This window comes from Sarcophilus harrisii, chromosome 3, assembly GCF_902635505.1.
Source record: "Sarcophilus harrisii chromosome 3, mSarHar1.11, whole genome shotgun sequence".
NCBI lineage: Eukaryota > Metazoa > Chordata > Mammalia > Dasyuromorphia > Dasyuridae > Sarcophilus > Sarcophilus harrisii.
In genome coordinates this window covers 68,457,478-68,473,012 of record NC_045428.1, presented here as the reverse complement: position 1 = coordinate 68,473,012, position 15,535 = coordinate 68,457,478, and the positions used below count along the sequence as shown (strand labels likewise).

General features: G+C 32.9%; 1 protein-coding gene across 3 annotated transcripts in view; it reads left to right on the top strand.

The window, feature by feature from the left end:
* SPAG16 (sperm associated antigen 16) overlaps positions 1-15,535 on the top strand; it is a 1,146,423-nt gene that overhangs the window by 797,547 nt on the left and 333,341 nt on the right. The window lies entirely within an intron of this gene.

Here is a 15,535-nt window from a genome sequence, read left to right as displayed (position 1 = left end):
AAGTAGAGTAATACTTTAGCTTGCTGGAATAATAAAAAAAAAAATGGATTTAATGAATCTACACACATGCGACATTTTCTGTAATGATCAATGAGCTCAAAAAAAAAAAACCCAACATTTTTAATATACTAAAGAAGATCAATGCTAATTCTAGAAATTTTAAGAAAAAAATGGCTACTCCTCATATATTTCTATAATGTTATAAATGAGGTTTACTGTGTGCTTTAGAAATCTGATTTGGTTCTTCTAACAATCTATGAAGTGGATGAGTTACAAGACAACATCAGTTCCTTATAGTCCCAGGTCAGCCATCTGACCTTCAATCAATATGGGGTGCTACTTGAGCTTCCAAAGAGTCCATGCTTCATTCTTTCCCTTTGATTGGGAAATACAAAAGAACTAAATTCATAGTTAAAAAGAAAAACAGATTGTATATTTTAAGAGCTCATATTATTAAATTTTTCATTTTTAGCATACTGCTTCAGATATAATCCCAACTGTGGTAGGCTTTTTTTTTTCCTCTTCAAGTTCAGTGAGCTTAGACTTTATGCAAATTTATGCAAAAACTGCTCCAAGTTGATACTGTGCAGCTCTATTCAAATCCCATGAGGAATGTCTTACTTAACAAGGGAGAAAGATCCCCTGTGTTTTACAGAGCAAGACAGAACATGTGGAGTATGTGTTGAGGAAAATAATGAGCTGTCCTTTCAATATGTGAGTGATGGAAGAGGCATATGCATTTTAGAAATACTGAAATAAAATGTCTATTAATATTTGTACAAGATTTCCTAAAGTTCAGCATCAAGGGTTACCATCATACATTTTATTCATTTCCTAAGGTTTATGAATTAGTCAGAACCAAATAATACCTTTCTGGGCAAAGGAAAAAAATAGGTTTATTATCATTACAATGTAACAAGGTTGTAACTTTCAGAGGGTATGTGCAAAGCTCCCAGCTGAGATCTTAATGACCAGAGACAAGTAGAATAGTGGAGAGAAGGGGGCAAGATATTTCAGAAGAGGATGAAATGGAATAACTTGAAAATGAAGGCTCAGTGATAGAGTCCAGAAGACAATACATGGAGGGTGAGAAGTTGTTGAATTCGGCACAAGAAACTGAAATATTAAATGCGATGACATATAAAAATGTATATAAAGGTGTTTTTCTATTTAGACCACCAGGGACTCAGTTATAAGAGTCCTGCCAAGCTCATTTCCTTTTGAGTTAGAAGAATTGAGCATCAACACTGACTGTGGTCCATGGATTGTTGAATGGAATCCTATTCTTTCCCAAACACTGATAGGCAATCATTCAGCTATTTCTTCCCCTCTTCTGTGATGTTGATTAAAGTAAATCCCTCATCCTTTTAACTCCTAGTTACTTATTCTTCCACAATCCATATTTTTCTGTCCCATCCTAGTCTATTTGGATTTCCAAGAATTCTTATTCTATTGTTAGCAAATATCCTTTTATTTCACACATTTTCTATTTTCTTATAATAAAAGAATGACTGACAAAACTATGGTTGACGTGAATATTTGGCAGATTTTTTTTCTTTTTTTCAAAAAAAAAACAATTTTTACTCATATTCCTCTTTTATGTGAAATAAATTTTCCTATTCTGCTTCTCCCTTTCCTCTTTCTATAGTACATTACTCTTTCTCACCCATCCATTTTTCATTCCAATATAATCAATTCATTCCTATGCTGTCTGTATTTGTAGTCCTATTTGCACTAATAATAAAGTTTTTGGATGTTATTTGTATCATCTTCACATATAGAAATTAAATACACACACCAAAAGAATGTAAACACTTTAATCCTATTGAGTCCCTTAATAATTTGTCTTTCATGTTTAAATTTCCATGCTTCTTTTGAGTGTTGCATTTGAACATCAAATTTTCTACTCAACACTGGTCTTTCCACAAATAATATTTGAAACTCCTTTGCCTTCTGAAATACATGGAAATTGTTAAATTTTGTGACTATAGTCAATATACCTGACTATGCATCCATTATAATTGAACGGTTTCTTTCTGTCTGCTAAAAGTATTTTCTTTTTTGCCCTGGGATCTCTGACATTTGGCTGTCATATTTGTGAGAAGTCTCATTTGGGCATCTTTTTCAGAAGATGATAAGTACATTCTTTCACCACCCCAGCCATTTTTGACTTTGTTTTATTGTTTCTTGATGTCTTGCCCGGTTTCAGTCTTTGAGAAAATAGGTTTTTTTTTCAGTAAACTTTTCCCACTTGGTCAATTAGCTCTTCAGAAATTCTTTTTGGACTGAGGTCCTATTCATATTTTCCCCCTTTAAGACTTTTTCTTTTAGCTGTAATGGCATTATTGTCTTCTTTTTAGTTTGACCTTCACTCTTAGCATAATGGGTTTTTTTTATGGTCAGGTCCTTTTTTTGTCATTTGTTCATTTCCCCATCCCATTTCTTGACTTTAAACTTTATGTTAAAGTTCAGCACTTTGTTCTTGACATTGGAGGGGAAGAAGAAGCAAAAGGAGTTTTCCCCCAAGGTTCAGGTTTTTTTTGTATTGCTTTTTTCTGAGTTAGTACTAGAGGTTGGAAGTTTTTGGTGCTTCAGGATATAATCTCGAGATAAGTGTGCTCACTGATCTCTTGGTCTGGGCTCTGGTCCTATCCAGGAAGGACTTCTGATCCTTGCAGTTTTAAGTGATAACACTCCTCAGGACTCCTGCTCCCTTAGGGATCACAATATGTTCTTCAGGGTTCCTGATCCCATGTGATTTAAAGTCATACTGTTCCTCATTGTCTCTGCTCCCTCATTCCCTAAAAATATTCTTCTCTACCTTGAACTACGACCTGGGATTAGGCATAAGCAATGGAATGGATAAAGGATATCTGATCCTATATTTAGTACTAGCATTGGAGTCCTCTGACCCCTCTTCATCTCTGGCTCATGAGCTCCTGAAGCTACTATTGGTACTGTCTTCAACAAGTCCTACACTGGTATCTCTCTTTCAGACCTTCTGAATTTTCTTGAGTTGAAAGAGTATGTTACTCTGATCTTTTATTTCTCCAGAATTTGATTTGAATTTGAGATTTTTAAGTTTGGAGGGACAATGTTAGGAGAGCTCAGTTATAGTGCACCCTTTACACTATCATTTTATCTTTGCCTCCCACCCCCACCTCACACTGGAAGTATTTGTTTAATATACCATAAAAAAACTCTGTGAGGTCCTCAATATTTTTAAGAGTGCAAGGGCTCTGAAATTAAAAAAATATATAAGAATTACTGCCTTGGATTATTTATCAATTGAGTAATGGCTCTTATTATTTTATGTTTGAATCATTTACTTACACAGAGATTTGCAAAAGCTTATGCATAGTTTTCAGCGATGAAACTTCTATATATTTTGAGAATGAAAACTTTATGAGAAAAAATGTTTATTGCAAAGATTTTCCCCCCATTTTTCCCTTTTGATTTTAACTTTATTGAATTTATATATGCAAAAATCTTTTCAAAATGTTGTGTTGTCAAACCATTTATTTTATTTTTATATTACTTTCTGTCTCATATCACCATGCATTTTTCTTTTATTTGTAACTTTTCAGCGTAAATTCACCCCCTTTTCCTCTAATTTGTTTATGGTAGGACCTTTATATTTAGATCATATATCAATTTGGAAGTTGTCTACAGATAAAGGGTGGAGTTTCCAATTTCTTCTAATTTCCTCTAGAGATTTTAGAAAATTTCATCTCCTTATCCTAGTAGTTGGAGTTTATTGAATAATAAGCTACCAGATATATTTGCTTCTATATGTTGTGTACCTATTCTGTTTTACTGCCTTTCTTAATACTTTTCAAAGCTCACATTTTAAATTAGCTAAGAAACATTTAAGTCACTTGCTCAGACAGTTTTTAGTCAGTTTTAGCATATTAATTTTAGCAAATTGATTTATGTTCATTAAATTTTTGTTGATATTATAATCAGTGTAAATATCTTTTTCTCACCCATTGCTCTTCTTTCAGCATCAATAACTTCTCTAAGTAGGTCATGTCTAAATTATTGCAATTGCATATATTCCTTTTATTTTATATTTTAATTTATGCTAATTTTGATGTCTGTCAAAATAAGCTGGTTCTTTAATTGCCTATATTCAGTTGTTTCAGGGAATAACTCATATTGGCAATGAGTAAAAGATCATCAATGGGTCGTGGATTTAAAAAGAGTCAAAAAGAGTCAAATTAAGAGAACAACTCCAACCACATTTTTCACATGAAAAAACTGAGGCCAATGTAAATTAAATTATTTGTCCAGCTTAGAAATGTCATATGAGAAAGGGAATGACACAGGATGGGAGGTCATTTTGTATTTTACTTTGTTTTATGTCACTATGCCAAATAATTCATAATTAAATGTTCAAACTACTGTTAATAAATCTCTCCTAAGTTAGCTACTGGAATCTGATTCTTGACAAGTTGATATTGTCTGTTGACAAAACCATATCCAATATCTTTCTAGGTAGAATTTGATGGAACTTGTCTTCTGTTGGCATAGTCTTTGAGATCTGAAGGTCATGTTCACAGTATCATGACATCCCAGCCTAGAACCTTGCAGAGGTAGTGGAAGCCTAAATGTGACCTTATAAATTATTCAAATTTGGAACACCCTTTGCTACCTCATAACTCTATGACTTGAAATATGCTTATAATGGATTGTCTTCACATCTTTATTAAGATATCTCTGGTGCAGGAGTCTTCTTCATGAATCCTTCTACAATGTCTCCAGATTGGATTATTCTCTTTCTCTGATGACATTCTACTTGTCCTCTCCTATGTAATCTTCGTATTGTAACTTATATTTTAGTTAATTGGTTTAGAGGTAAAAAGCCATCTGATAGATTTCCCAACCTTTCATTGTAATCATGAACAGACTATAGTACAATGGCCCTGAAGGAACTTGTCCAATTTGACATGGAGAGTAAATCATAGGTCAAGGATTTCAACCACTTCTCCTCTACCTCAAATCCAGTTCTCGTTGCTTTCCACTAATACACAGATCAATAAATGCAAAGTCCTAAGAAGAAGAAGAGATCACTAATAACTGGGATGAGCAGAAATAATTTAAGTAGATGGTGGTATCTTAAAAGAAGATAATAGGGAGGGCATTCCAAAGATGTGGGACATTCTATACAAAAGCACAGAGATGTGTGATAGAAGTCGGTAGATGAAAATGGGGGAAATGGGTATTTTCAAGTGGGGGGAGAAAAATGAATAAGGCCATTTTTGCTATTGTTTTTCAGTTGGTTTTTAATCATGTCCGACTCTTCATGATCCCATTTGAGCTTTTCTTGGCAAAAATACTGAACTAAGTTTGCTGTTCCTTTCTCCAGTTCATTTTACAAATGAAGAAACCAAGACAAACAGGGACAAGTCACTTGTCCAGGATTATACAGTTAGTTAAGTGTCTGAGGTGATATTTAAACTAAGGAAGAATCTTTCTGACTATAGTTCCAGCATCTAGCCATTATGCCATCTACCTGCCCATAGAAGGGACATAGAAGTAGATTATTATACAATGTATTCAAGAATAGAGGATAATCCAAATTGGCTAAGAAATCAGTTATAATCTCAAATCCATTTTGAGTATCTAATTAAGAAAGGGAAATGGAAAGGGAAAGAGATGAAAGATAACACTGAGGTTAATGTCTGTTTATAGAGGATATTTAATGTCATCCTTTGGAATTTTGACTATCCTATAGGTGATAAGAAATAATTAGGCTCTGTAGACTTAAGCAAGTGATCTGATCAGCACTTTGCTTTAAGAAGTATCTGAAAAGTGTCTATAAGATGGTTTGAAGAAGGACACAGAGATATGTTGGAACATCAGTGAGGAGGTTGTAGTTTAAGCAAAGAGTAATGGAGATTCTGAACTAAACTGTTGGCTGAAGTTTTGGAAAGAAGTAATAAATGGGAGAAGCATTACAAAGGTAAAATCAATAGAATTTAGTTATTGATTGGATATTTTCAGACAAAGAAAAAAAAAGATTCAAAAGAGCCTGATAACATAAAAGATAGTAAAAAGATTTACAGAAAGAGGGAGGTTAGAAGCAAGGGCAGTTCAAAGGAAAGATTGTGAGTTCACTTTAGATATGTTGTGTTTGGGTTTCAGGAGAATATTGAGGTCATCATATCTAACAGAAAGCTGGAAGTACTGATCTCAAACTCGGGAAAAGTCTCATGTAACAATATAGAGCTAAGAATTGAGATATGGAAATGATGAAATCATGAAGGAAAAAAGTACAGAAGGATTGAGACTAGAGAGAGGAGAACCAATTCATGACATTTGATCTCTTTGAAATGTAAAAGAAAATCTGTGATTCAATATTTACTATTTCAACCAGCAACAGAATTGAAATCTCTTCATTGAAGTAAACAGTAAAGCACAGACAAAACCAATTCAACACAGCTTCACTTTTCAGATATTGGATTCAAAGCTTTAGTTTTAACTTTAAAATCGCTGTGCCTTATTCATTCATATTTCAGAAATCATAGTCCCCTTATTTGGCATTACAATATGTTACTATGTACCTATGTCACAAAAAAAGTGTGCTATAATATAGCCAAGCATATCAGAAGGAAACGTCCGTGCAAAGACAAAGATCTCACACATGAATATCTGAATTAATGCCAATAATGAGAATGAAAATGAAGGAAACTCACATGAGAATTATAAAATATCTCTTTAGAGCTTTTAGAAGAGGCTTGGTGCCAGAGGCAGAATGCATTAGTTTCACACACCATGCTAGTAATTTCCATTTCTCCTTGAATAAAACATAGTTGTAAGAATTGCTCTTATAATACAAAGGTTTTCAAGTGCTTTGTTGGGCCCCATTCTTTTTACTTGCATCAGTCCATTTTCTGGGCACTGTGCTGAACATGAAACAAAGTTAGACAAACCCTATGCTTCGCCCATTGACTATGCCTAGGAAATTAATCAATTCATAAATATTTATTGACTATCTCCTTTGTGCTAGACACTGATCACATCTGATTTCCTAACTGAATCAGACTATTCTCTGTTCTTGAATACTTATGTAATTTTCTATTGAGATGTATATTGACAGATAGGTGGCTCAATGGATAGTGGAACTGGAGATAGTGGGGAAACAGATGAGTAAGACATGGTTTGGTGGTGGCTGGAAACTTGCATAGTGTTCATATTAATTCTCCTGATGAAATAAAGTGTTTGTACACATAAACATTTACCAATGCAAGGCAGAAAATTATAAAAATCAAATAAGAACTAATTCCCCTTTTCTGGAAATCTTGATTGTATTCTAGATGAAGGAATGAATTATTACCACCAAACATGCTGTGACCTTGCTCAATAGGTGTCAATATGCCTTTATATCCATTTTCATAGCCTTCCCTAGTCATATTCCCAGTCTTCATCACTTCATTATTAGAACATTGACATAATCTTCTAAATTAGAGCTTCTTACTTTTTAAAAATCATGGACCTTTTGGAAGTTTGGTAAATTTAAGGACTCCTCAGAATGATATTTTAAAAATATAAAATAAAACACATGATTACAAGTAAAATCAATTATATTGAAAAATTATCAAAACTTTTTTTAGAAAAATATTCAGAGATTCCAAGTTAAGAACCTCTGTATGTAACTACAAGCTGGTTTCTTATAACATTATTTTACATATAGCTATTAGAATTTTAGTTTTGAAATAACATCTTTCCATAGGAAATAAACACAGCTGGCCAGAGTCAATTCACATACATTGTGAAATTTCTTTAAGTAATGGGCATGGGGTTGGCTGAATTTCTCCAAACTCTCTTAGGCAAACACTATGTCAATAAAAGCAAATCTCATTGGCTCCTAGGTGGTTGAAATAATAAAATTTGACCTGATTAGTCTGACTGGCTATTAATGTAATGCTTTAAGGTTTTCAAGGTGCTTTATAAATGTTTCATTTGGGCCTCACAATAATACTTTGAAGAATGTACTACACGTGTTATTATTGCCAATTTGCAGGTGAAGAAGCTAAAATTTAAAGAGATTAAGATACTCCTAGTTACACAGCAAACAAATGTTGAAGATAGAATTTCCTGCGTTTGAGTCCAGAATGCCATCTACTCTGCCATATTGCCTTTGTCTATGCTAACCATATATGCAAACTAGAATAACTATTTTTCAATATAACCATCTTCTGCTCAGTCCACTCAATCTGTTCCATCTCATTACTTCTGTATTTTATGTAGATTGCCATTCGTTGGTTGATGTGTTACTCCATTTCATTGTTCTGAACTCATCATATGTTCTCTCTCTATAACTGGGTTATAAATTCCTTAAGGATAGGGACTGTGTCTTGGTGTCTCTCTACCTTTTCCCACTACAGTCTCCTAAAATACTTGCATACTTCTCTAAACACAGTAGATGGTATATATAATATCTGTGACTGGAATCCCTGGCATAAATGACCATGTTCTTTTTTAGACCTCATAAACTTTATATTCTTTTAGACCAATCTTTTTAACATAAAAGCCTTTTTCCCTAGTAAAGTACTAATAGCTCAAAAAAGAATGATTCAAAGAATAATGCCTTTTTTCTTTATCATCTAAGGTTATACCTTAGAAAATATCATCAAGTTTAACCTATGTCATAACCTATAACCTATAACATATGGGTTGTGAATTAATTCCACTGTAAAAAAATGCAAATTATGGAAAGATTTAGAAGATCACATCAAATTTGTAGTCAACCTTGAGTATAAGTTCAATCCCTGTGTAGCTTAACCTAACTAGTTTGAACCCAAACTTTTCCTAAAGTAAATCTAACTCCAAAGTTGCCTCTCAAAAGTAGTATGTATATCTGAAGTCAGTGTAAACCCTAACTGGTCAAGAAGAATCTTCCATATTCAAAGATAAAAAATGACATTCATTTAGAACTTCTCTGATGTTGTATGCAAGATATTTGGGGAGGGCAGAGAAAAAGGAGGTTGGGGAAAAGTTCTTTCATATATATATATACATACATATATATATATATATATATATATGTTAACATTTATAAGAATTTATAAATTCATCTTTAGGTGCTCTATCTACTAACACAGATTACAACTCCTCCGTACCCTGCACATAGTCTACATCTGTGATGATAAATGCAAACAAAACCAGGAACACTAACCCACTCATAAGAATTCTCGAACACTTAGAAAACTATATATAAATATTGTTCATGCTTTATTGTATTTTTATTTATTTTCTTAAGTACTTTTTTCAATTAAATTTTAATGTGATTTCAGCTATTCTGAGAGTATAAAGGCAGATCAATAGCTAGTGTTTGACACCTACTGCCAATGTTTTAGTTGTAAACTTTGAATATATCTAGGCTTATCTTCAAAGGATAAGCATATAGTCCATCACTTAAACCATACTTAAAGCCTTGAAGCCATACTAGACCTGCAAAAATTAATTATTTTCTAGCATTATGTGTCCGAACCCAAAATTACTTCTATGTAATGAGACATTTATCTATTTTAATGAAGGATTTAAATAACTAAATTTCTTTTTTTCTGTGTGTGTGTATATATATATATGCATATATATGTATACACCTGTTATATACATGCATATAAATTCTTTTAAAATATTTTATATATTTTGCTTCTTCACCACCTTTACTTCCAAATGTATCTCTCCTATTTTCCATTCAAACATCCCTCCCCTGTAACAAAGAATAAAAAGGGGAGAGAAGGCATTTGAATATCAACTTATCATTTAAGTTTGATTTTATATGTAGCTGTTCTTACCTCTTCTCCCTATCTCTGCCAAAGAGAGAAAGAAGTATTTTCTTGTCTCTTATCTGGGTCCAAACTTTGTCATTATAATCATTATAATCATAATAATAAAATAATAGTGTTATTTTTAATTTATTTTTGTTCCATTTTTATTGTTATAGTCATTGTGAGTAGTCATTTAAATGCCCCATCTTTAAACCTTCATAAAATAGCATATTTCCTACCTAAAGATAGGCTGTTTCCTAATTCCAAAAGACCAGAATAAAATTTCAGTTTTATAGAATCCTTCTCATTTTGATCAGTTATATGAGATCAATAGTAATAAAGTACAGAAAAGGGGCTGGTGAATCCTTCACATGGGAAAAATAAGGTTAAGACATTTGGAGGGGAAATGGTTTGAAAGAAGACATCTGCACAATTTTGACTGGAGTTAACTGGGCATAGAATAATAGTCAAACATCTTTTCTGACCCTTTATTCCACTTGGTAAAGAATAAAGACCTACCTACCTTTTTTTTTAAATTAAAATCTGTAATAGTATAGATTTCACAGAGCCTTCAACTCAGTTATTCTCATGTCTGAAAAAATGATAATTACATTTCCTTGTTTCTCAAAAAGTTATGAAAGTAAAGAGTTCTTCACATATCATCTCCAATTCATGAGAAAAGAGGAGTTAGAAAGGATGATCATTGAGAATTATGACTGGAAGCTTTAATATTTACTAATTGCTTTGAATTTATTCTTTTATTTGGCATATATTGAAAGGCCCGAGCAGTAGATTCATGTCCTGGTTTTTTTATTCAGTATATATGTGACTTTAAGAAGTCCCAGTTTTTCTGCTCTTTGATTTTTTTTATGTAAAATAAAAGGAGCTCAATTCATAGGCCCATATGTTTTCTCACTGTCCTAAATCAATGATGTTGTAAAAATTATATATTTGTATACCTATGACTTTTACCCCATGTTTAATATATTAGGCTAAAAATTCCAATTATTTGGAAAATGAGTAATTTGAAATCATATTTGAAAATATGTGAAGGCTCAAACCAGCACCTCTGACACATCTTTGTTAGAATCCAGGCCCATCCCCATAAAGCAGGACTATTGGTCATCTATCACTAGTAAAAGAGTCACTAGCAGTGGGGTTGTAGGAGGTCTCTGAAGTTCTTCTAGGCCTTTCTCAGGTGCTTCCTCCCTGAAGGGACCCAGTGTCCCCACATATGTTTCCCTTAAACTGAACCTCTCTCCCTTTAGCTCCACTTTCCCACCTTCTTCTCTTATCTATTCTCCCCAGATGTTCTCAGGATACCTCCCTCAGTTCTGAGGTGCAATACAACATGTTTGGTCCTTTCCTGCTGCTCAGATCCAGCCCGAGGGACTCTTTAATGCATCAATACTAAAAATGTTTGGAAATGCTAATATTCCTCCTAATGAGCATAAACATTTTTATTATAGTTATACCTTAATACTGAGTTGCAGGTCATTACCTTCACATATTGAAAGCAATTGAAATTCCTAGGTTTTAATACCTCTACCATTTGCTTGATGACCCCACAAGGTTGTTGTGGATTTTTTTTTTCTTTATACACAGTATCATACAGTATTAAAGCTGAATGGAATCATAGAATTTCTAATCCACCCTCTCATTTATTTGATGGATGAAACAAAGAGATTATGACTTGTTCAAGGTCACCCAGATTCTAGGATTGATATTTTTCAGCAATATTAGGATGACAAGAATTCTATAATGTTATGAAAATGTCACAACATATGTACTTGGGTATAAACTTTGACCCATATTTGGATTATTATCATTTTGGAACAAGCCACTTTAGACATTTACTCTTTCCAGACTTCAATTCTCTTACCTGTAAAATGGGGATAATTACCTGGACTATTTTAATAGTCATGTTGAAAAGAATAACATATTATGCATAAGGAAGCTTTCTGAGAAATGCAAAATGCTACATAAATGTAAAGTACCATCTTTATAATCAATTATCACTATTACCATCTTAAGTTCTCATCAAGTAGCATGTCATTAACATTCACATGCAAACACTATCCTAATTTCTTAACATTTAAATCAACTCTCTCTTTCCCTGACAAATTTAAAGGAAAAAAAACCATACTTATTAGCATTTCTTAAAGGTACTATTGGCGGTTCTTCTCATATTTGAACTAAAATCACAGATTATTCTCTGAGGACTAAAAGTCCAAGATATGGATATTATGGATATTTAAAAACTTGGTTTGTTATTTTGAAAATAAAACATGGAGTATGTACGTATATATATATGTATATATATATATATATATATATATATATATGTAAATTTTGAGCTAAATTGTATATGTACTAAGCAGAACAGTAAGAAGAAAGTCATTCAAAATGAAATTCTCTGGTGGTGCAAGGGATTGTTTTTTTTTACATTGTTTTGTTTCATGGAGTCCTTTGATCTGGTGAAGTTTATGGACCCCTTGTCCGAATGCATTGAATGACAAAATAAAATACATAGGTTTAAAAAGGAAACTAATGATATTGAAGTACAATTATTAGATTTTTTTTCCTCTGAAATACACACACTCCTGGTTAAGAATATCTCCTTAAGGACTTGTGTTCCTATATTCTTCTGAAGAAACTGCATTACATCAGACCAGCCGAGTTGGAGTGGATTGTTCTAGGGAATTATTCAATTATTTAATGCTCCAAAAATTTCCTAACCCTTCATAAGATTCTAAAGTATAAAACTCTAACCTTCCCTCAAAAGATGACTCTCTCCTTCCATTGAAAGAATTGGCTTTTCCAATCAGCAAAGATTCATTGCTACAGTTTACCAAACATATGGGATGTTCTAATAGAGTCCATTGAAAATGTGTGAGGCTGAGTTAGCTCCTAAGATCTCTGGAATAAACGTGAAAAAAAAAGATTAAATTTAGGCGATGGCAAATCAACTTCAACCTGAGGCATTGATGAAACCACTCCTCACCATCTTTAGAAGTTATTACATTTTCTCATTCAGCCTATGAATAACCTCCTTGAACACTTGATGGCTACAGGACAAATCAACTCCAGAATCATGGCATTTCTGTAAGATTTTGATTATCAGAGCACCTTGATAAGGGCACTAAAAATGTTGTCACTGGTCTCATGATACAGAACAATCATTGCTTAGCCCTGAAATACAGATACCCAAAGAAAACCATACAGCAATGCATATCAGCTAGAGAGTAGAGGATACCAAGACAGATTCAAGAACTACATAAACCAAATTACAAAACACTACTCACACAAAATCAGATATAAAGAACTGAAAAAAATAATAATTGCTCATGGGTAGGCTGAGCTAATATAGAAAAAAATGACAAGTCTGCCTAAATTGGTCTTCTTATTCAATGCCATATCAATCAAACTGCTAAAACATTATTTTATAGAACTAGAAAAATAATAACAAAATTCATCTGGAAGACCAAAAAGTTGAGAATATCAAGGGATTTCATGAAAAAAATGCAAAGGATGGTGGCTTAGCAGTACCAAACCTAAAACTATATTATAAATATAAAATTTTATATTATAAAATATAAAACTATAATATAAAGTATAGTAATCCAGTATTTGATAAATCCCCCAACTCCAGCTTCTGAAATCAGAATGCACTATTTGACAAAAATTTCTGGAAAAACTGGAAAATAATGTGAGAAACTCAGAATAGACCTACATGTTATACCCTATACCAAAATAAGGTCAAAATGGATACATGATTTGAGCATTAAGAATGATAACATAAACATATTAGGGGAGCAAGGGATAATTTATCTATCACATCTTTGGAGAAAGGAGGAATTTATGACTAAAGAGAAACTAGAGAACATTATGAAAGGCAAAATGGGCAACTTTTATTACATTAAATTAAAAAGTTTTTGCACAAGCTCTTAGAAAAACAGAAACCAGATTAAAAGGAAAGTACAAAGTTGAGGATAAAATCTGAATAGTCAATATTTCTGATAGAGGTCTCCTTTCTAAAATATATTAAAAAAACTGTCAAATTTATATGAATACAAGTCATTCCCCAGTTGATAAATAGTCAAAAGATGTGAACAGCCAGTTTTAAAACCATCTATATTCATATGAAAAAATGCTCTAAATCACTATTTATTAGAGAAATGCAAATTAAAACAACTCTGAGGTACTATCTTATACCTCTCAAACCTGACTAAGATGAAAGGAAAAGATAATGATAAATGTTGGAAGACATGGGGAAACTGGGACATTAATGCATTGATGGTGGAGTTGTGAAAAGATACAACCATGCTGGAGAGTAATGTAGAACTATTTCCAAAGGGCTATCAAACTGTGCATAATCTTTGACTCAGCAGTGCCATTACTGAGTCTGTATCCCAAGGAAATAATAAAGGAGAGAAAAGGACCTACATGTGCAAAAATGTTTGTAGCAGCTCTTTTTGTGGTATCAAAAAATTGGAAAATGAGCAGATGCCCATCAATTGGGGAATGGCTGAATAAATTGTGGTACATGAAGGTAACAGAATATAATTGGTCTATAAAAAGGATGAACAAGTTGATTTTAGGAAGGCTTGGAAAGATTTACATGAACTGATGCTGAGCAAAATAAGCAGAACAAGGAATACATTACACATAGCAACAGAATTTCTCATGATTGACTATGAAAAATTTGGTTCTTCTCAATGGTTCAGTGATCCAAAGCAATCTCAATAGACTTGAGACAGAAAATGCCATCTGCATCCAGAAAAAGAACTGTGGAAATTGAATGTAAATCAATACATGCTGTGTTAACTTCTTTTTTCTATTTTTTTTCCTCTCCCAAGATCTTTCTCTTTTATTCTGATTTTCTCTCCCTACATGAATCATAAAGTAATATGTACTATTTATTATAGGAAAAATGATAAGAAATAGAGATACACAGGGAAAACCACCCTGAAATGTATACCAGATAGAGTTTTGCACAATTAGACTTTACATAGGGTTTTTATTTTTGTTTTTGTTTTTGTTTTTGCTTTAACTCTACTATCAAAAAAAATGTTACCTCCATAGCCATAGAAGATGAGTTTGGAAGCACCAGTCACTCAAATATTCTTACTTTGGGTAGGTAGTTTGAGTGGAAAAGAAGCTTACACAATTCATTAGATAAACTGCTGCCTCCCTTACTCCCACAATTCAAAAAGAGTACCTACTCAAACTTAGTTTCTAGATTCTCATAATCTTCAAATTAAGAAGATTATTTGGAATTTCTTATCATTGACTTCAGTGCCAAAGTTTTCCATTTATTCTTTCCCTGATTTCTGGCTTCAGAGAACTATTCCTGCTCATCTACTTGAAGATGGGCCAAGTTCTCCATGTTCCTCTTAAGTCATAAAAAGATTAAGCATCACATTTATTAGATTCGTGACAAGACCATTGTTTTGCTAGTGACAACAGGTACAGAATTTAAAAATAAATGATAGCTGGTTCATCATTATTCTCTTTGGGATCCGCTCCATCTAGTCACATTAGTAAACATATCTCTATTCTTTCCAACCCATCCCCTTTTGTCCTTTCCATTTCCATAGTTTAATGATTTTTTCAAGCACTTTTCTTTGTAGCTGTAGCTGTTTGTGTGCACTCCATCTCTGTGCATAAGATCATGTCTTTTTGTCTCTGTATTCCTGATTTCTCAGCTCCTCTATGGTGAGTCAATAATGTCTGTATTATCTGCCCTCTTTACA